The sequence below is a fragment of the Ammodytes marinus genome (assembly GCF_949987685.1).
Source record: "Ammodytes marinus genome assembly, chromosome: 8".
Taxonomy (NCBI): domain Eukaryota; kingdom Metazoa; phylum Chordata; class Actinopteri; order Uranoscopiformes; family Ammodytidae; genus Ammodytes; species Ammodytes marinus.
In genome coordinates this window covers 32920529-32941926 of record NC_137212.1, presented here as the reverse complement: position 1 = coordinate 32941926, position 21398 = coordinate 32920529, and positions in this window count along the sequence as shown.

Genomic DNA, 21398 nt, shown 5'->3' with positions numbered 1-21398 from the left:
TGTAAAGTTTGCCTGAAACAATAATAAAACGTAAATTTTTGTCTGATATAATGTTTGAGGACTCAAAAGGAATATTACTATCAATAAGGATAGCTGTGCCCCTGGAAATTAGAATGAAAAAATTGTCCACGCCAGCATTTACTTAGTCGCCCAAGGTCAGAGTCATGTAAATGGGTTTCTTGAAGGAAAACTATTCCAGCCCTGAGCCGTTTTAGGTGGGTTAAGACCTTACCCCTTTTCACTTGGTGATTTAGCCCCTTGACATTCCAACTAATTAAATTAAGATTGCCCTTCATCTAGCTCAGTTATAGTGAGAATAAAAAGAGTTGCTCTGATAACAAAAAGAGTAGCAAAATACAGAGGAAAAAAAAAAACACAAAAAAAAGGAAAACACAGATAACTGAAAACACAGCAGGTGATAACCCATCAGCTAAACCCCCAGTTGACACCACCCCATCCCACCCAGAACCCACCCCATATATCGCTCTTAACAGCAAACCCCGAAAGACCCTTACTAGTCTCACAACAAACATTCCAAGCCTTAACTTTCTAGCCTGTGCTAGCTTCCCACATACGAAGCCCCCCTAAAATAGGCCTAATGACGCCACTGTTTCAGTCGTTTTGCACCTGCCAGAAATTGATCTCAAGCCCTATCTGGATACTGAAATGTTGTATGCCTCAAAATTAGTAGGCCTAGTTAACATTCATGAGCATCACATTAAATAGATTAAATCCCATCCAGTGACTATTACTAGCTGAAACAACTTTAAATGGGCAAATATAAGATATTTCAGTTGTTTTCCTGCTGCCAGAAATGTATCTCAAGCCTTATCTTGATACTGACATGTTTTATATGCCTTGCAATGAATTGTTAACAGTCATGAGCATCATATTAACTAGATTATATCCTATCCAGTGTATATTACTAGCTGAAATACCTTTAAATGGGCAAATAGAAGACATTTCGACCGTTTTCACCTGCCAGAAATTGATCTGAAGCCGAATCTTGCAGTTAAAAGGAGGTCTGCTTGAAACTGACATTATAACATTAATGTGGACTATATTGGGGTAGATAATAACAAGTCCAGTCTCTTTTAACAGCTGCAATACGTTTTAAAGCGGAAATATGACACATTGGAGTCGTTTACCTGCTGCTAGAAATTGATCTCAAGCCCTAAATGGTCAAATATAAGATATTTCAGTCGTTTTCTTGCTGCCAGAAATTGATCTCAAGCCCTATCTTGATACTGACATGTTTTATATGCCTTAAAATGAGTAGTTAACATTCATGAGCATCACATTAAATAGATTAAATACCATCCAGTGACCGGTCGGAACCGGTGTGGTGCCAAAAAGTGATCAGCCGCCATAAAGTGATTTCAGCCGCAGGAGCGCGCGCAGCCTGTTTAAACTAGGCTATATCGCCTCGAAACGTGTGTGCGGCAGCAACTTCTGATCAGTCACACTACTCAATAGCACTACAGGATTATTGTCCGCTGTATTAACACATATATGTCTTTTAAGGCGACCAGACATCAACGTTGTACGGGGATCGACCCCGTTTTTGGTGGCTCTCTGTGCATCAAGGTGAAATAAAATAACGTGATTAAGGCATTAGACATAGGCTATTGGTTTTTGATTTGTTTATGTGTAGGCTACCGTGAGTCAATTATCCTGCTTTTTGTTTTTAAACCACTGTAATTGAAATTATTTCTGTGTGGCTTTTTTATAAAATAAAACATGTATTTTCTGAGACATTTGACCAGCTTGTAGATTTTTCTTTTGAATCCAGTGCAAATCTAGCTAGTCTGACTCGTTTTTTTCTACTCAAAATGAGTTGATAACATTCATGAGTATCAAAACACCTTTAAATGAGCAAATATAAGACATCTCTGTCGTTTTGCACCTACCAGAAATGTATCTGAAGCCGAATCTTGTAGTGAATAGGAGATGTCTGCTTCAAACTGACATTATATAATTCATGTGGGCTATATTGGGGTAGATAATAACAAATCCAGTCTCTTTTAACAGCTGTAATACGTTTTAAAGCGGAAATATGACACGTTTTCCTGCTGCTAGAAAATTATCTCAAGCCTATGGTCAAATATAAGATATTTCAGTCGTTTTCCTGCTGCCAGAAATTGATCTCAAGCCCTATCTTGATACTGACATGTTTTATATGCCTTAAAATGAGTAGTTAACATCCATGAGCATCACAATAAATAGATTAAATCCCATCCAGTGACTATTACTAGCTAAAACAACTTTAAATGGGCAAATATAAGATATTTTAGTCGTTTTCCTGCTGCCAGAAATTGATCTCAAGCCCTATCTTGATACTGACATGTTTTATATGCCTTAAAATTAGTTTTTACATTCATGAGTATCACAATAAATAGATTAAATCCCATCCAGTGTCTATTACTAGCTGAAACAACTTGAAATGGGCACATATAAGATATTTCAGTTGTTTTGCACCTGCCAGAAATTGATCTCAAGCCCTATCTTGATAATGAAATGTTTTATATGCCTCAAAATGAGTTGTTAACATTCATGAGTATCACAATAAATAGATTATATCCCATCCAGTGTCTATTACCAGCTGAAACACCCTTAAATGGTCAAATATAAGATATTTCAGTCGTTTTCTTGCTGCCATAAATTGATCTCAAGCCCTATCTTGATACTGACATGTTTTATATGCCTTAAAATGAGTTGTTAACATTCATGAGTATAACGATAAATAGATTATATCCCATCCAGTGTCTATTACTAGCTGAAACAACTTTAAATGGGCAAATATAAGATATTTCAGTTGTTTTCACCTGCCAGAAATTGATCTCAAGCCTTATCTTGATACTGACATGTTTTATATGCCTTAAAATTAGTTGTAAACATTCATGAGTATAACGATAAATAGATTATATTCCATCCAGTGTCTATTACCAGCTGAAACAACTTTAAATGGGCAAATATAAGATATTTCAGTTGTTTTCACCTGCCAGAAATTGATCTCAAGCCTTATCTTGTAGTGAATAGGAGATGTCTGCTTCAAACTGACATTATAACATTCATGTGGGCTATATGGGGTAGATAACAACAAATCCAGTCTCTTTTAACAGCTTTTTATTTTAGCGCAACAATAATTTTTTGTAGGAATACAAACTTTTGCTATAATTACAAGGAAAAATCTCTGAACACAAATATTAACTTTAGAGACACTCATGTGATTTGCTTAAAGCTGCAGTTGATAATTTGAGCCGTTGGTATCCCAACGGCTGTTTTCCCAACGCTCTACCTGCTGTAGCTCCTCCCTCTGAACGACAGCTACACGCGTTCATGTGAATTCAGTTACATTGACAGGAGACAAACACCATGTCCGATTCCGAGGTGATTAAACATTAGTAATGATAACTACATACGTACATATTGAGCATACATTTTAATCACAGACATACCATGTATGTTAGCTTAAAATCATTGTAAGTGTGCTGGTAGGCCTAACAAAAGTAGCTGTAACAGCCAGGCAAGATAGCAAACTAATTGTAACAGAGCGGAGAGGTGTGTGTGTATCTCCTACTATCTATGCTCCTGCTCTGACCGCAGCTGGGAGGGGCTGCTCGGGCAGTGTTGCCAACTTAGCGATTTTGTCGCTATATTTAGCTACTTTTCAGCCCCCCTGGCGACTTTTTTTTCAAAACAGCGACAAGCGACAAATCTAGCTTTTTTTCTGGTGTAATTGGTGACTTTTTTGCCGAAGCAAATATCACTTTTAACGCTTCTCAACGAGCAGCGGGAGCCTCCTGGCCCGTCCCCCGTCACAGAGCACTGACAGACGGCCCGGTCCTCGCGCAGCATCCCCTCCCAGCTGCGGTCAGAGCAGGAGATACTCTCAGCTCGGGGCTGCTGCGCGAGGAGCGGGCTGCGTGTCAGTGCTCCCGCTGCTCGTTGAGAAGAGATGATACTTGCTTTGGCAAAAAAAGTCACCAATAACACCAGAAAAAAAAGCTAGATTTGTCGCTTGTCGCTGTTTTGAAAAAAAAAGTTGCGAGGTCGCGGTCGGAGAGGTCTTGATGTGATAGGGCAAGAAGACATGGCCGGTGTACTTTTTTTCAAGCTCTCTCCGTCTCCCTTTCAGCAGTTAACTTTTCAATATTCGTCTTTCCTCGTTTTTTTGCTGTCTTAGCGGTGCTAGTTGTTAGTATCCTGGGAATGGTAAATTGAGGGTTCGTTTGTGAAGACATTGCCACTCGCTGTCCGCCGTAGTAGCCTTGTACCAAACAGTAGGCTAGTGTCAGACTGCTAGGGTCGTGAACGCTCACGCAACTGACGCATCAACGTCGTTGCCAAGGTCCCACAGCCAATAAGAACGGAGAATCTGACCTCGCTCTGATTGGTCAAAATTAACATGAGCGGTGGCAATTTTGGGGGGCAGCACACAGAGGCAGGTATATTTTCAGACCACTTCACCTACATATAGCTGAATGGCTATTATGACAGTTTTGCCAAATATTACAGTAAAAAAACTCTCAACTGCAGCTTTAAGGAAGACATGTTATTTGGAGCAGAAATATCATTTTAACTGCAAGATTCGGCTTCAGATCAATTTCTGGCAGGTGAAAACGGCTGAATTGTCTTATATTTGCCCATTTAAAGGTGTTTCAGCTGGTAATATACACTGGATAGGATATAATCTATTTAATGTGATGCTCATGACTGTTAACAATTAATTTTAAGGCATATAAAACATGTCAGTATCAAGATAGGGCTTGAGATCAATTTCTGGCAGCAGGAAAACGACTGAAATATCTTATATTTGCCCATTTAAAGTTGTTTTAGCTAGTAATAGTCACTGGATGGGATTTAATCTATTTCATGTGATGCTCATGAATGTTAACTACTCATTTTAAGGCATATAAAACATGTCAGTATCAAGATAGGGCTTGAGATCAATTTCTGGCAGGTGCAAAACGACTGAAATATCTTATATGTGCCCATTTCAAGTTGTTTCAGCTAGTAATAGACACTGGATGGGATATAATCTATTTATTGTGATACTCATGAATGTTAACAGCTAATTTTAAGGCATATAAAACATGTCAGTATCAAGATAGGGCTTGAGATCAATTTCTGGCAGCAGGAAAACGACTGAAATATCTTATATTTGCCCATTTAAAGTTGTTTTAGCTAGTAATAGTCACTGGATGGGATTTAATCTATTTATTGTGATGCTCATGAATGTTAACTACTCATTTTAAGGCATATAAAACATGTCAGTATCAAGATAGGGCTTGAGATCAATTTCTGGCAGCAGGAAAACGACTGAAATATCTTATATTTGACCATAGGCTTGAGATAATTTTCTAGCAGCAGGAAAACGTGTCATATTTCCGCTTTAAAACGTATTACAGCTGTTAAAAGAGACTGGATTTGTTATTATCTACCCCAATATAGCCCACATGAATTATATAATGTCAGTTTGAAGCAGACATCTCCTATTCACTACAAGATTCGGCTTCAGATACATTTCTGGTAGGTGCAAAACGACAGAGATGTCTTATATTTGCTCATTTAAAGGTGTTTTGATACTCATGAATGTTATCAACTCATTTTGAGTAGAAAAAAACGAGTCAGACTAGCTAGATTTGCACTGGATTCAAAAGAAAAATCTACAAGCTGGTCAAATGTCTCAGAAAATACATGTTTTATTTTATAAAAAAGCCACACAGAAATAATTTCAATTACAGTGGTTTAAAAACAAAAAGCAGGATAATTGACTCACGGTAGCCTACACATAAACAAATCAAAAACCAATAGCCTATGTCTAATGCCTTAATCACGTTATTTTATTTCACCTTGATGCACAGAGAGCCACCAAAAACGGGGTCGATCCCCGTACAACGTTGATGTCTGGTCGCCTTAAAAGACATATATGTGTTAATACAGCGGACAATAATCCTGTAGTGCTATTGAGTAGTGTGACTGATCAGAAGTTGCTGCCGCACACACGTTTCGAGGCGATATAGCCTAGTTTAAACAGGCTGCACGCGCTCCTGCGGCTGAAATCACTTTATGGCGGCCGATCACTTTTTGGCACCACACCGGTTCCGACCGGTGAAGTTACCGTTCAGATACCTGGCTGATCGCCAGAAATCTGCAAGAGTCTATCGGAGGAGAGGGGGGCGCTTCAATTTTTTTTTATAGTTTGTCTATCCTCAGTAGTTGTCATATTTTAAGCTTAACTCATATTTTGAAATTATAGTATTAACAGTATTAGTAAAAAAAATTAAAATAAAGTTTTGGTAGCCCATTTCTTTATTTTATTTATTTTTTGTAGCGGTGCCCCCTGCGGATGGATGCGCCCCTAGCATTTGCCTATACTGCCTATGCCCAGGGCCGGGCCTGCCTTGTCCTCAAGTGATCACAGTTTAAATTATTATATTATTTCTATATTCATATTAGACGAGGCTCGTCTGTGACTTTGGGATAACACAAATGAACAGTAACAATCGCGGGAAGCCACAGAATTACATTTCAACCTCACAGAAATCTGTTCAGTGGCACAGAATTTAAAAAATTCCTATTAATAAAAAGAAGAATGCTATACATAGGCCTACAATACAAATACGTTTATTAATCTGAATGTAGAGCATGTTCACAATGTGTAAGGTGGCTGCCTACATGAAAGACACGAGGGCTGAGATAGATGATCGATCAAACGTAAAATCATCAGGAAATGATCAAAACATCCGGATAGAGATTTAAATGGATTTGATATGATTTTGCTTTAAACTGTACAGGGACGCGTTGTGACAGTGCCTCTTTCTGTAACGGTTGGGTCTGGAGGACACAGGCGCGGAGACAGTATAAGTAAAAGATGATTTATTTCAGGAGAAACCAGCAGGGTGTTAGGACTGTGATCCGGGGAGGGGAACTGGCTGGCATGGGGGTCCAGGGAGAGAGCAACGGGGCAAGTCCAGGGGGCTGAGTGGAAGCAGGCTAGAGCAGGCAGGCAGGAGGGGTCCGAGGAGTAGTGCTGGAGAGCTAGGGCTGGAGCAGGTGGCTGGAGTCAGGCCGGGAGAACTGTGGCAGAGAAACAGGGGTTAACCAGGAAAAAATGCAGAAAAAAGCGGAGCTGTAAACAGGTGAGCAAGAGAGTGAACTGACTGTATGAAAACAGAAGCTACAATCTGGCAGTGTCTGGAAGGTAGGCCCGGGTATATGTAGAGCAGTTGATGAGGATTGAAGGCAGCTGTGAATGTTGTTAATTGACTCCAGCACACCTGGCTCCACCCCTATAATTAGCTCAGCACAAAGACAAGGGTGAAAGGGAAAACACACACAAGGCCAAGGGGCCCAAGCGGGATCATGACACTTTCTTCAGTCGGAGCTGCAGCGTAACAACTCAGGGTAGCTCTAACCACCTCCCGAGCAGGTTAGACCCACGGCATATGTTGCCGCAGTTACTGACTCTCGGTTGCGCTGAACCTGCTACCTGAAACGGAGAACCCAGAGTTTCCACTAACCCAGAGCGACCAAACTCTGGGTTGCCTCAAAAGCTACCTGAAACAGGGCTCAGGTCATTTCTTTCTATGTTGATTCCTGGATTCTTCAGCCTAACTGCTGTATTGGCCAGCAAACCCAAGAACTGGATCTAAAGAGAGCGAAAAATTATTCAAATGTGCTCATTCAAATAACAGTGGCAGGACCAGGTTAAACTAGTTTTTAGTCACAAGAGAGTGATAATTATGTTGTTTTATCTTCAGTCCATAATTAAAAATGTCACTGTTATGCTGCACTGAGAAACAACAATGATATACACTTAAAGGAAGAGAGAGTAGAAAATAAATATTTTACATTTATTTGTCCAACCTAACTGCTGAATCAGTGTGTCTTGTTTCACCTTTTTTGTAATCCATTTTCTCCAGGGCGACCTGGGGATCTGATATTCTGGTCCACAACAAAATTATATATTTTTTTCTTACCATAACAAAGTGTTTTATGAGAACAGATGTTTTACATATGTTTGCTCAGTATCATAACTAGGGTTGTTAAGGTAAACTTTACTGAGCTTTTTGAATGTACATTTTTGGACGATCTGTTGTTAAGAAATTGCCTAAATGACACTTAGCTGAATGCATGTTACATATTTGTTGACAGCTCTATTGAGCATCAACTAACTATCTGTTGAATATTGTGACAGCTCCTGGCACCTCCTGATTGGCAGGCTGCCAGGAGCTGATTGCTGATCATCTCCACCCATGCTGGCTGCTCTCCTGAGCTATAAAAGCTGCAGGAGTCAGCCACTTGGCCCCTCTCTTGATGTATGGTTTGTTTTGGTTGGTTTTGGTTTGGATTAGTTAGGTTTAGTTAGTGCTGCTTTACACACACACCATACACTCTTCACTCACACAGACACCGCACCCATTACTGACTACTGACATTCACGCACCATTTATTAGATTTATTTACACTTGGTTAAATAAATTATAATTTGGTTAAACTAACTTTCTTGTGTGGTCTCCTCTTTTGTCCTTCTCTTGAGCCGGGTTGTGACATGGGGGCTCGTCAATAAGTGGTTGGATTGAGTAGTTGAACAGTTTGGAGGAATATCACATAGGACAGGTTAGTAGTTGGTTTGGGAGCAGGTTCCTTTCATAGTGTGTAGTCGGCTGAGGCTAGGCTAACAGAGTTGATTGTCTGAATTTGAACTTTCCCTGTTAGGCTTCAGTTGCGTTTCCCCTTTGGGTTGCGTGAATTTTTTTCTTTTGTTGTTTTTCCCTTTTGGTAGTGCTGTGGGGCGTGGTTAGTGTCAATTGTTCAATGTCAATTGTCTCGGGGGCACATCCGAAGGATATTGGGGGTTGTCTGCTTGCAGGTCGCCTTTCAAACCGGCTGGTTTACAGTGCGTACATACCCACCGCAAGCTGCATGAACATTAGGGTTAAGATTATTCAGGTTTGGATAGGCAGTTAGGAAGTTCTAATTCTAGTTGCATCCCAGTGATCAAAGCTGTTTTGGCATGGCTGCTGTAGTAGAAGCGTTTATTCAGTCTCCTTCTGAAACCTTGCTGGACAGCTGTACAAAGGACCAACTGTTGAAAATTGCTGATCATTTCAAAATTGAAATTGCAGCCACACGTCTGAAGGACACAATCAAACGTATCCTGAAGGCGACTTTGATGGAAGAAGGGGTTTTGGCTTCTGATGAAGGTAAGGGTTTATCAAATACGATGGTTTCACCAGGGGGGAGTCTCATCAACAAAAGGAACTGATGTTAATACAAATGGAACATGAAAAAATTAGGATAGATCTTGAAAAAACAAAATTGGATAACGAATTAGATCTTGAAAAAACAAAATTGGATAACGAATTGGCTCTTGAAAAAACAAAAATTGATAACGAATTGGCTCTTGAAAAAACAAAAATGGATAAGGAGTTAGCGCTTGAAGCAATGAAACAAAGAACTGAACAGGCAAAACTGGACATTGAACAATTTAAACTAGATCTAATTAGAGAAGGTAAAATGGCAGGAACTGATATAACTAGGTCTGCTGGTTCATCTAGGGTAGATTGTACTAAGACTCTCAGATTGCCGCCTAAATTTGATGAGGAAGACCCAGATACGTTTTTTTCCTTGTTTGAACGTCTAGCTGATTCAAAGGAGTGGCCTGATGGTGAACGTACGTTGTTACTTCAATGCGTGTTTAGAGGTAAAGCCCAAAAGGCATATGCTGCATTAACAGCAGAACAGTGCAAAGAGTATAAACTGGTCAAAGATGCCGTTTTAAAAGCTTATGAATTAGTTCCTGAAGACTACAGGCAGCTCTTCAGAAATTGGAAAAAAGGGGAAAAGCAAATGCATGTGGATTTTGAAAGGGAGCTGGATATACATTTTGATCGGTGGTGTTCTGCATCCGGTGTTGTGTCATTTGAAGAACTGCGTAACCTGGTTGTGCTGGAACAATTTAAGCAGTCTGTGCCTGACTTCATATCTACTTATATCAATGAGCGAAAGGTTAAAACTCCTAAAGAAGCCACTGTACTCGCTGACGAATATGGTTTAACACACAAACGTATCTTTGGGGAGCAGAGTCAACAACAGTTTGGATTCAAAGACAGCGGGGAGAAAGGTGACTCAGATTTCAGTTGGGGTTCTTCAAAGGGAGAGCTAGGCACAGTTGGGAACAATGGTCCTAATAAAACTTGTAATTATTGTCAGCGACAAGGGCACTGGAAAAAGGAGTGCCCTTTGCTAAAATCAAAAAAGGGTTTTAGTACAGGGCCTGCTCAATCTGTTGGGTTAGCTGTTCCGCTTAGTAGCTCAGAGCTAAGTACTGACAAAATTGTCCCTCCTTTTCAGATGCGACCCAGAGTGTTGAGTGCAGCTGATATTTCTTTAAGGTATGCTCCGTGTAGCGGCTTACCATTAGCCACTAGGTTGCATGTCGTTTTGGTGTCTGACGCGTGCGTATAGCCTACAGTTAACAGTTGAAACTTTTGAATGTCCACTCGTTCCTTAGAGTTAAAATGCTTACTTTTATTCATTAACAATAAGGAAGCCAATAGTCATTATAGATATATAAATCAGGGAGAAGGGGTGAGATTAAATAAGTTTTCTTCTTCTCACCCCTTTTCGAACAGGTAAAGCAAGTGTAAGACAGTTTATTTTCATTTGTGGTTTTCATTGTGTGTAAATATTACTTTATTGTAACTGTCCACTTGTTTAATTTATTTTATTGTTTATTATTGCTTTTTTATTTTTTATTATTTACTTGTTCGAAATAAAAACATTTTCAATTCAATTCAATAACACAAATAAGGGTGCGATTTATACATACAACAAACTAATTCTGTTAATCTGTGCTCCATAGCACGGTCAAAAACTATTTGCCTTCCGGCATGCAATCCCCTGGCGTCCCTGCTATGCCTGATTTATAGCCTTGCATCCGGTTACCTGGGCTGCCACCAGGTGGTCGAATTAGGCATAACAATACAACCAAACAAACAAACAAAAAGGGTCAATGGCTCTTACACTCCGTTTATATCAGAGGGTTTTGTATCCTTAACTGACAATAGTATGAAGGTGCCTGTCAAAGTTTTTAGAGATTCTGGGGCTCTACAAAGCTTCATTAGGGAGTCAGCCTTACATTTTTCACCAGCCTCTGACACAGGAAGGTGTGTTCGAATCAGAGGAATGGATTTAAACACCATTGTTGTGCCTGTCCATACAGTGCATTTGTCTTGTGGCATGATACAGGGGGATGTAGAGGTGGGTGTGCGTCCAGATTTGTCAATGAAAGGTGTTGACATTATTCTGGGCAATGATTTGGCAGGAGCATGTATGTGGCCTGATGCGTCCACCTCTGATGGGTTGTGTGTATTGTCTCCTGGTAAAGCGAGGTCTGAGGTCCCTGAGCAGTCGGTGTGGGCAGTGTCCCGATGTATGGTTTGTTTTGGTTGGTTTTGGTTTGGGTTAGTTAGGTTTAGTTAGTGCTGCTTTACACACACCATACACTCACACAGACACCGCAACCATTACTGACTACTGACATTCACGCACCATTTATTAGATTTATTTACACTTGGTTAAATAAATTATAATTTGGTTAAACTAACTGTTAAAGGAATTATTAATAACCAAGTGTTTGTAATAAAAGAATTTGAGTCAAGGCAGGCTTCAGAGCAGGTGAAATTTACTTGCGGACAGCAGCAAGGGAATCAACAATGTATCTGGATGGTACATGGTTGAATACAAAGAAATGAACAGTGTACATGGGATTATATGCAAGAGAAGGTGGTGTGTGCGCAAACACACTAAGTTTGGTGTGTCCAGCCCTTGTTTTGCTGGCGAAAGCAGAAATGTTTTTAATTAGGTAGATATTCCCAGAAATTCATCTCAGCTGGTGTTATTCTTTATACAATGTCTGATAGCAGAAAATGGGAGTCATTCCTCCTCAACTACTGTGCACATGAATGCGTCATACCTCTGTATGTGCCAAAATCTTATTAGGCAGTTTCTTCTTCAAGGCTAAACAACAACTTTTGTCTTAGCAAAACACTTTGGGGCTGTTAGTTTATTGGGACAAAGTTCAACAGCCAGAAAGCATGTATTGTGCATTAAAATATTATACAATCATAAAGCAAATTAAATTCTGTTAACACTAACTTTCTTGTGTGTCTCCTCTTTTGTCCTTCCCTTGAGCCGGGTTGTGACAATATCAACTAACCATCTACTAATAATGCAACTAATAGTTAACTGACAGTTAGTTGAATGCATGCTACATATATATCATCTAACTCACTGCTGAATATCAACTAAACATCTACTAATAGTGCAACTTATACACTCAACAAAAATATAAACGCAACACTTTTGTTTTTGCTCCCATTTTTCATGAGATGGACTTAAAGATCTAAAATTCATTCCAGATACACAATATTACCATTTCTCTCAAACATTGTTCACAAATCTGTCTAAATGTGTGATAGTGAGCACTTCTGCTTTGCTGAGATAATCCATCCCACCTCACAGGTGTGCCACATCAAGATGCTGATCTGACATCATGATTAGTGCACAGGTGTGCCTTAGACTGTCCACAATAAAAGGCCACTCTGAAATGTGCATTTTTTTGCTTTATTGGGGGTCTGGGGACTCAGAACCAGTCAGTATCTGGTGTGACCACCATTTGCCTCATGCAGTGCAACACATCTTCTTCGCATAATTTATCAGATTGTCAATTGTGGCCTGTGGAATGTTGGTCCACTCCTCTTCAATGGCTGTGCGAAGTTGCTGGATATTAGTGGGAAGTGGTGCACGCTGTCGTATACGCCGGTCAAGCACATCCCAAACATGCTCAATGGGTGACATGTCCGGTGAGTATGCTGGCCATGCAAGAACTGGGACATTTTCAGCTTCCAAGAATTGTGTACAGATCAGGGATGGAAATTAACACCCGCCACACGCCAAATGCGGGTAGATTTGCGTGCTGGCGTGTAAATTGTGTCACTTCACCCGCCACTGTGTCGGGTAATACTTTCCAGTCAGGTCCGATCTAATTTGCATATTTAATACATTCGTCATGAACATGATGACAGGGCGCTACACAGTTCAACAGTTTCTTTTTGCCTTTCTAGTCGAACTGAACTACGGCGCGATCCGCTCCGCTAGGAAATACTATCTGCGAGTTAACGTGTGGAGGCATAAGTCGACAAATCAATCGACTTACTTTGCCCCCTTTTTTTCTTCCCACAGCAGAGGTTGAGGTGCTGAAAATAAGGTGAAAACTGCGCTTTTCCTTTAAGCAGCAGAGCTGCCGCCGTTGTTACAGTATTTGCATCAAAGCCCTAATGGTAATACAAATGAGATGCTTTATTTAAACGCTGTCCGTGCTTAGAGGTGATTTTAATTGTGTCGGCTGAAACAGAAACTAACGGAGGGATTCGGCTCACATACAGTCCCTTGAGTCGCGCAGTCAGTTTGCCGACATGGCTTTGTATTTAAGGCTCGAGACATACAATCAGATCGCATACAAACAGGGAAGCCTTTCCCATCGATATCGCTAACGGGGAGAATATCCCCGGTTATTATTTGAGCCTCAAACCACAGAGTTCTTCCCCGTGCGGTGGCTCGCGCACTCACTAGTGATCTCACGGTGAAACGCTGCTTTGCTCGGACGAAGGCATCGTGTGTTTCTAGATGATTTAACGGCATAGTCTCAGACGAGCGTTTAACATTATGCTGCATCTTTTGCACTGCACTGTTTTTTATCAACAGTGAAAAAATGGTCCCACACCGGACTCTTATGTGTAGCTGATTACTTCATGCACGCACCTTGCAGAAGTGACGCTCCTGCAGCGCGCTCACGACCAGACGTGACACGGTGACATCTCCCATTAATAAAACGGCATAACTCCCTGATTTTCAGATTTCTATTTTTAAATTCGACTTGAGCGCAAGTGGAAAACCGGTCAATGTGTCGACACATTCACATCCCTAATGCATATGGAGAAAGTGATAAACAATATCAACATTTCATATCATTAACTAAAAAGAAAAAAGAAATCTAAAGGTAACTTCAATACTGTATTATAATTATTGACTAAATGATGAAAAAAAGGTGTCTGCAGGGCCAGTGAAAATATACAAGGGGCCAGTAAAACTCGGATCTATTGGCCAAGCGGGCCAGTTGGGAAAAAAAGTTGCATTGAACCCAGAGTATATATGGAGTTCAATTATACAATGTTTTGAAATAAAGATGGCGTGTATTGTGTATATAGTAAGAGTGTACCATTTAATTTGCAACTCAGTTCCTTGGTAGCACCTACTTACAGTACAAATGACTTCTGATGGAAAACATTTGTATGAAAAACACTTTCATTAGCTATTCTTACTATTGTATTGTTTAACATTAACGCATATATTAAAAAAGATATTGCGTATAAAAAGTGGCTGGTAAAAAAGATGAGTGGCTGGTAGATTTTTAAATCTACCTGCCACAGTGGCTGGTAGGCAAAAAAGTTAATTTCCATCCCTGGTACAGATCCTTGCAACATGGGGCCGTGCATTATCTTGCTGAAACGTGAGGTGATGTTCATGGATGTATGGCACAACAATGGGCCTCAGGATCTCATCACAGTGGCCCTCATTTATCAACCTTGCGTAGACCAGAAATTTGGGTGTACGTACATTTCCACGCAAACCTCGGCATTTATCAATATGGACGTGAGCGTAGGATACGCTCAAATCCCACGCCAGCTCTCAGCTCGTGTACGCAAGTTTGTAAACAGCATGGACTCGCAGTGCAGGCTGTGCCGGGTAGCCGATGACTTTGTTGGACAATTATTAGAAGATAATACAAATGCAGTGTTTGCTCAGACCGAAATAAAGATATTAATCACTTAAAAATGTGCAGTTTATGGTGTGCAACTGAGTAGGAGCACTGATTCAATAGTGCACACACCGGCCACTTAGGAGCGCTGCATGTAAGGGCAGTTGTCTCCGTCTGGAGCAGCTGGGGGGACACTGAGGCACGGGGGCTGCATTCATTCAAAATGTTAGCCTAAGCAGCCTGTTAAATATGTAGTAGGCCTGTACTGCTCTTTATGATAAAAAATACACGGCACAACATTCAGCTTAACATTTTATTTATTTGACGCACTTTTTAGATGTTAATTCCTCTTTTAATGTGTCATTGATCGCTTATTTCCACTGTTAACCGGCACGTTTTTCCGATCTGCTGGTGGAGCAGGACAGTGGGCGCTCTCACAGCTGATCGTTGCCTGGTCGGCTTGTGCAGCTGACGGCCGGGCTGACCAAGCGCATGCTGTCATGAGTAAAACGCAAAATGTGTTATTTTTAGTTTTTAAACCCCTTTTGAGTAGTGCTATCTAAAAGGGCCAATACATTTTAATCATTCTGCAGACGTGTATTTCTTTTATGGGGACCATTATCGGACAGTTGGTGCGTCTTTTTCTCCTCTACCACTTATATTATGCCCGCACCCCAGCCCAGTTGGTTGCATTTCAGAACAGCAACACGCTTTTAGTGGCGATTTTTGAGTCAGACCACTTTTTCTTCGTCTATGTAAAGAAATGGCGACATATAATTGTATATGCTGTTTTATAGCATTTGAGCAATAGCCATTATGTAAACCTAAAATGCAAAATCCTCAGCTGGAGATCGTTTGTTGTCAACACCAACGCTGTTGACCGCAGCAGTTATTTCCTTCCTAACTGCTGCCTTCTGTCGTTCTTCGATGCCGCTTGTAATGCTCCGAAATGAAACTCTTTATTTTTCTACTTTCGCTGTTATTCTGTCAATTTCTACTTCAGATAAGTTCCTCTTTTGTGCCGTAATGCGCTTATCCATGTCGCAAAACCTCTGGGCGAGGCATCTAAACTGAGGAAATATAGGGGCGTGGTACGATTGTTTTCAGTCTCCGCATTTATCAATAATGGCGTGGCGTACGCCGAGATTGGCGAGATACGACTGTTTGATAAATTCCACGCGATACCTGGCGTAGGGAGGTATTTGCGCCAGAATCTGCACCAGTTTCCACGCAAGTTTGATAAATGAGGGCCAGTATCTCTGTGCATTCAAAATGCCATCAATAAAATGCACCTGTGTTCTTCGTCCATAACAGATGCCTGCCCATACCATAACCCCACCACCACCATGGGCCACTCGATCCACAACATTGACATCAGCAAAGCGCTCACCCACACGACGCCACACACGCTGTCTGCCATCTGCCCTGAACAATGTAAACCGAGATTCATCCGTGAAGAGAACACCTCTCCAACGTGCCAGACGCCATCGAATGTGAGCATTTGCCCACTCAAGTCTGTTACGGCGACGAGCTGGAGTCAGGTCAAGACCCCGATAAGGACGACGAGCATGCAGTTGAGCTTCCCTGAGACGGTTTCTGACAGTTTGTGCAGAAATTGTTTGGTTATGCAAACCAATTGTTTCAGCAGCTGTCTCAGTGGCTGGTCTCAGACGATCTTGGAGGTGAACCTGCTGGATGTGGAGGTCCTGGGCTGGTGTGGTTACACGTCGTCTGCGGTTGTGAGGCCGGTTGGATGTACTGCCATATTCTCTGAAACGCCTTTGGAGACGGCTTATGGTGGAGAAATGAACATTCAATGCACGAGCAACAGATCTGGTTGACATTCCTGCTGTCAGCATGCCAATTGCACGCTCCCTCAATGCTTGTGGCATCTGTGGCATTTTGCTGTGAGACAAAACTGCACATTTCAGGGTGGCCTTTTATTGTGGACAGTCTAAGGCACACCTGTGCCTCAGCATCTTGATGTGGCACACCTGTGAGGTGGGATGGATTATCTCAGCAAAGCAGAAGTGCTCACTATCACACATTTAAACAGATTTGTGAACAATGTTTGAGAGAAATGGTAATATTGTGTATCTGGAATGAATTTTAGATCTTTAAGTCCATCTCATGAAAAATGGGAGCAAAAACAAAAGTGTTGCGTTTATATTTTTGTTGAGTGTAGTTAACTTACAGTTAGTTGAATGCATGTTTCTTATCTGTAGAACCATGGTGTTGTGCCTACAGCAGTGCTAAAAAGTACAATAGAAACCTATGAGGAAAATGAGGCCTAGTTCCCCTTTTCAAAGCCTGATAAGGAACCCTTGAGGCCTACATGGGTAAAATGAAGCCTGGATTTGAGTTTTCTGGAGGCAAAACCCCCAGAACAAGGGGTCATAAAACGAAGGGACCCAGCCCTAGTTTCATCACACCTGATAAGGTTTTGTAACCCCATTGGCTGAGATCTTCCAGTCAACCATGTGACCATGCTATGATAAAACCAGCAAGCACCCCAAAATCACCGCCTTTTAGCAGTGGAGCCATCCACAAAGCGGGTGTTTGCAAACTTTAAACTGAGCTCACAGACTGCTTGCCTGCAGTCTTTACCTTCCCGGATCCGAAGGAAGTTTCACCCAGGAAACTTCATCCTACCACGGCTGCTGAAACTCAGCCGTGCCTTCCTCCCTACCAGCCGGAGAAGAAGCCCAGCGTCACTGAACGCAACAGACAGTAAACTGCCTCGCCGCCTCCGCAAAAGACGCACGCCACTACCGGAGCAAGCCAGCTGACCGCAACGGGCCCCGTCTTTCCCCCAAGAAGCAAGATCGCTCCTCCACCGGCATAACAAGCAGGACCCTCCTCTAAACCTGCCGTGTGGACCACAGGATCCTAAACTACCCATCGCTTCTCCTCACCGTCGGAGACGGTTCACAGTAGGCATTTGTCTGGGCTATAAATTAGGCTATAGATATCTATTTAGGTATACATTAACTTAAGGTTAAGGTACCGACTGACGAGTCGTTTTTCCCTTGTTAAATGTGATTCTGACAGCATTATTTTCATAATAATTGCCTAACTGCTCACTGTGGTTTTTCCTCCCGCTTTCCGGGAGATGTTTGATTGTTGTGATTGTCGCTACGTGCCAGATCAGCTGTTCCCCTCTGATAACTCCGAAGCAGCATCAGTTTTGTGAGACCACTCACAGACTGAATGACTGTAGGCTATACATCAAGGTGAACAACTAACGGCACTGAAAGTGGCGAGCTTTTACTTGATCTCCTCTTTCTTTCTCTCTCTTTATTCAAACTCTGTGCATCCGCACACCAACACATATTCTTACATTTGCGTCGCGATTGTTAAGCATATGAGCGTTGACTTCTGTGGTTTCCAAAGTTGAATTGAGTGGGTCGCGAGCGCTGACCCCCTTCACGTGACTTTAACGTCACACGTCACAGTTAGGACGTCTCCGCCACGTGATTGCGTCGCCATCGGTGACCCCCTTCACGTGACGAAAACGTCACAAGCTGTCCGCCATTTTTGGCTTTGGGCGGTGTCCACCCCATGGTCCACCCCCCCTTTCTTTTTGACGCTCACACACACACAGTAGTACATACACATGTACTATAGCCTGTGGGTTTGATTCTAAACTGTTCTTATTATTGCTTGTGTTATGTCTGCTTTCTTAAATTAGATTAGTTCATGGTTATTGACTTATGTGTATCGTTTTAATCAACTTGCCTAAGTAAATAAACCCTTACATTTTGATTTTAAGAAGCAGTGTCTGTGATATTTGTGTCTTGTATTTCACTAATTGCTGGTAAATAAGGTCTATGCTCGAATATTCACTCCTTCATTATCTTAAATGTACATTGTAACCAACTTTGACATTCTCAAGATAAATCCCTTTAACATTATGAGACTGTTTTTCTGATTTGATTCAAAGTTCCCTTTTTCAAAGGGTGGTGCTCCGTAGGTATTAATAAGTAATTTGATTAGCTTGACTAATTTAATTGATCATTAATTAACAATTTTTCTTAATATTATAATTTCCTTGAAATTAATAATATTCTTGACTTTGACCAAATCTACCCCTTATGAATTCCCAACAATGGCAACGAGTGAACGCTGGCAACTTGACGCCGCTGCTCGCCGGTAACTTTGTAACTTTTTGTAACTTTTTAACTCTCCATACCTTCAACATTTATTTTATGATTCTATGACCTAATCGGACAATGTGATTGGCATAATTTGGATTATTTCTACGATCTTCTGGCACAACCGTTTCTCTGAAAATTACAATTCACTGGCGGCTAGTTTACCTGCTTTGCTCCGGTTTAAGACCCAACTGGTGTCTCCACTGGCCGTTGATGCTGCCAAAGTCTACAATGTGGGCCACTAGGACATACATCTGGTTTGTCTGTGTCTGGATCGTATTAATGCCTGCTCATCTATCAGTGACGGGTTTGATCCAGTACTCAGCCATTGAACTGCTCCGGCTCCGCTGTCACCTGCCTGGACCTCCGCCGAAGGCTTTCCACCTTCACCCGGACAACGCCTTCCAGCCCCGCCGTAGATACATCCACCGAGGGTCCCGCAGGAATTTCCACCACAACAGCTCTACAGGAATTAAGTCCATCTGGTCCAGCTCTCCTCCCCCTCCACGCTCAACCAGCCGGGCTGTCGACCACAGCGTCGACCACAGTGTGTTAGCCCGCCTAGCTCGGTCGGACACCGCAATCAACTTTGCTCTGATTAATATCCACTCACTGACAAGCAAAGGGCATCTCATCCAGGATATCATCGCTGATCGCAAGCTAGACTTTCAATGTTTAACCAGACATGGCAACAGCCCAACGACTTCTCTCAGCTGATTGAATCCACTCCTAGCGGGTTTGTTTACGTCTGTCAACCCCGTGGCTCTGGCCGGGGAGGAGGTCTCGCGATGATTTACCGCGATAAGTTGAAGGTCTCGCCGGTGTCAGTGCCTGTCTGCAGCTCATTTGAATCTGTTGTCTGCGAGTTGTCTGGTCCTACTCCAACCATCATTGCTACCGTCTACCGCCCCCCTAAACCGAATAGTGAATTTTTAAATGACTTTGCTGCTTTTCTCACCCATTTATCCTCTCTCTCACCAAACATAATTCTACTGGGTGATTTTAACATTCACATGGACAATATCAATCTGCCTCTCACCAAAGACTTTACTTTCTGTTTAGAGAGTGTTGGATGTCAACAACATACCACTTTCCCCACACACTCCAAAGGAGAGTCACATTCTGGACTTAATCTGCTGCTCTGGTGTCACCCCTTTTGATCTCACAGCTGACCCCATTTTCTCCTCTCATTTACATTTAAACTCACTCTCTCCATCTCAAAAAAACCCTGCCCTATTTCATTTCGTAATATAAAGAATATTGACCCTGCCACTCTCACTTCAAGAATCCACTCCTCCTGCCTCCCTGACATTCACAATCTATCCACTCCTGTTGATCTGGTCTCTCATTACAACACTGGACTCAATAATATCCTTAATTCCCTTGCCCCATTAAAAACCAGATCTGTTTCCTTTTCCATCTCTGCCCCTTGGTTCACTCCCGATCTCCGTTTAATGAAAGCCAAAGGTCGGCAACTTGAACATCTTCATAGGAAAACTGGTCTCAGTGTACACAAAGAGATGTACAAGAACCACATCTTGCATTATAAGGACTCCATTGCCAGCACTAAAACCCATTACTACTCCAATATGATCACTGCCAACAAAGGAAACTCTAAGTCACTGTTTTCCCTACTAAACAAAATTACCCAACCCCAGGATTCTCTCCCCCCTCACTTCTACACAACCTCCTTCTGCAACTCCATGATGTCCTTTTTCATCGATAAAATCAAAAACGTTCACCAGCACCTTGGATCAACCCCTCATCTCAATATTTCAGCCGACTTTCACCCTTCCACACACTCATTCTCCTCCTTCCAGCTCCCTGCTATCTCAGAAATCACTGAACTCATTCGGAAATCCAAGCCATCCACCTGTCAACTTGACCCCCTACCCATACATCTGGTTAAGGCCTCCCTCCCCTTCCTAGTTCCTCTCATTTCTGCAATTATCCACTCCTTTCTTACTACTGGAACTGTCCCTACATCCTTCTCAGCATCAAGCGAAATAACAACTTTGGGCGTTGAGGCGGAATGACTAGAGAAAATTTAATTTAAAAGTGTTCGGACATTGAAAAACAGCTGGCGCCCTTTAATGAAGTTCCTCTGATATAATAACAGGAAGGATCTTTTCAAGACGAGTTGCTAAGGTTTTAGCTAAAATCTTAACGTCAACATTAAGAAGTGAGAGAGGCCTGTACGAGGTGCAAGAGGTAGAGTCTTTTCCTTTCTTCAACAGAAGCAATACGGACGCTTGAGTTAGAGTTGGGGGCAATGAACCACGTTCTAGGGACTCGTTAAAAACAGAGTTGAGGAGAGGGGCCACCTTATTAATACATTTCTTAAAAAACTCAACTGGGAATCCATCGGGGCCAGGTGTTTTATTGTTTTGCATGGCTTTGATAGATGATTTAAT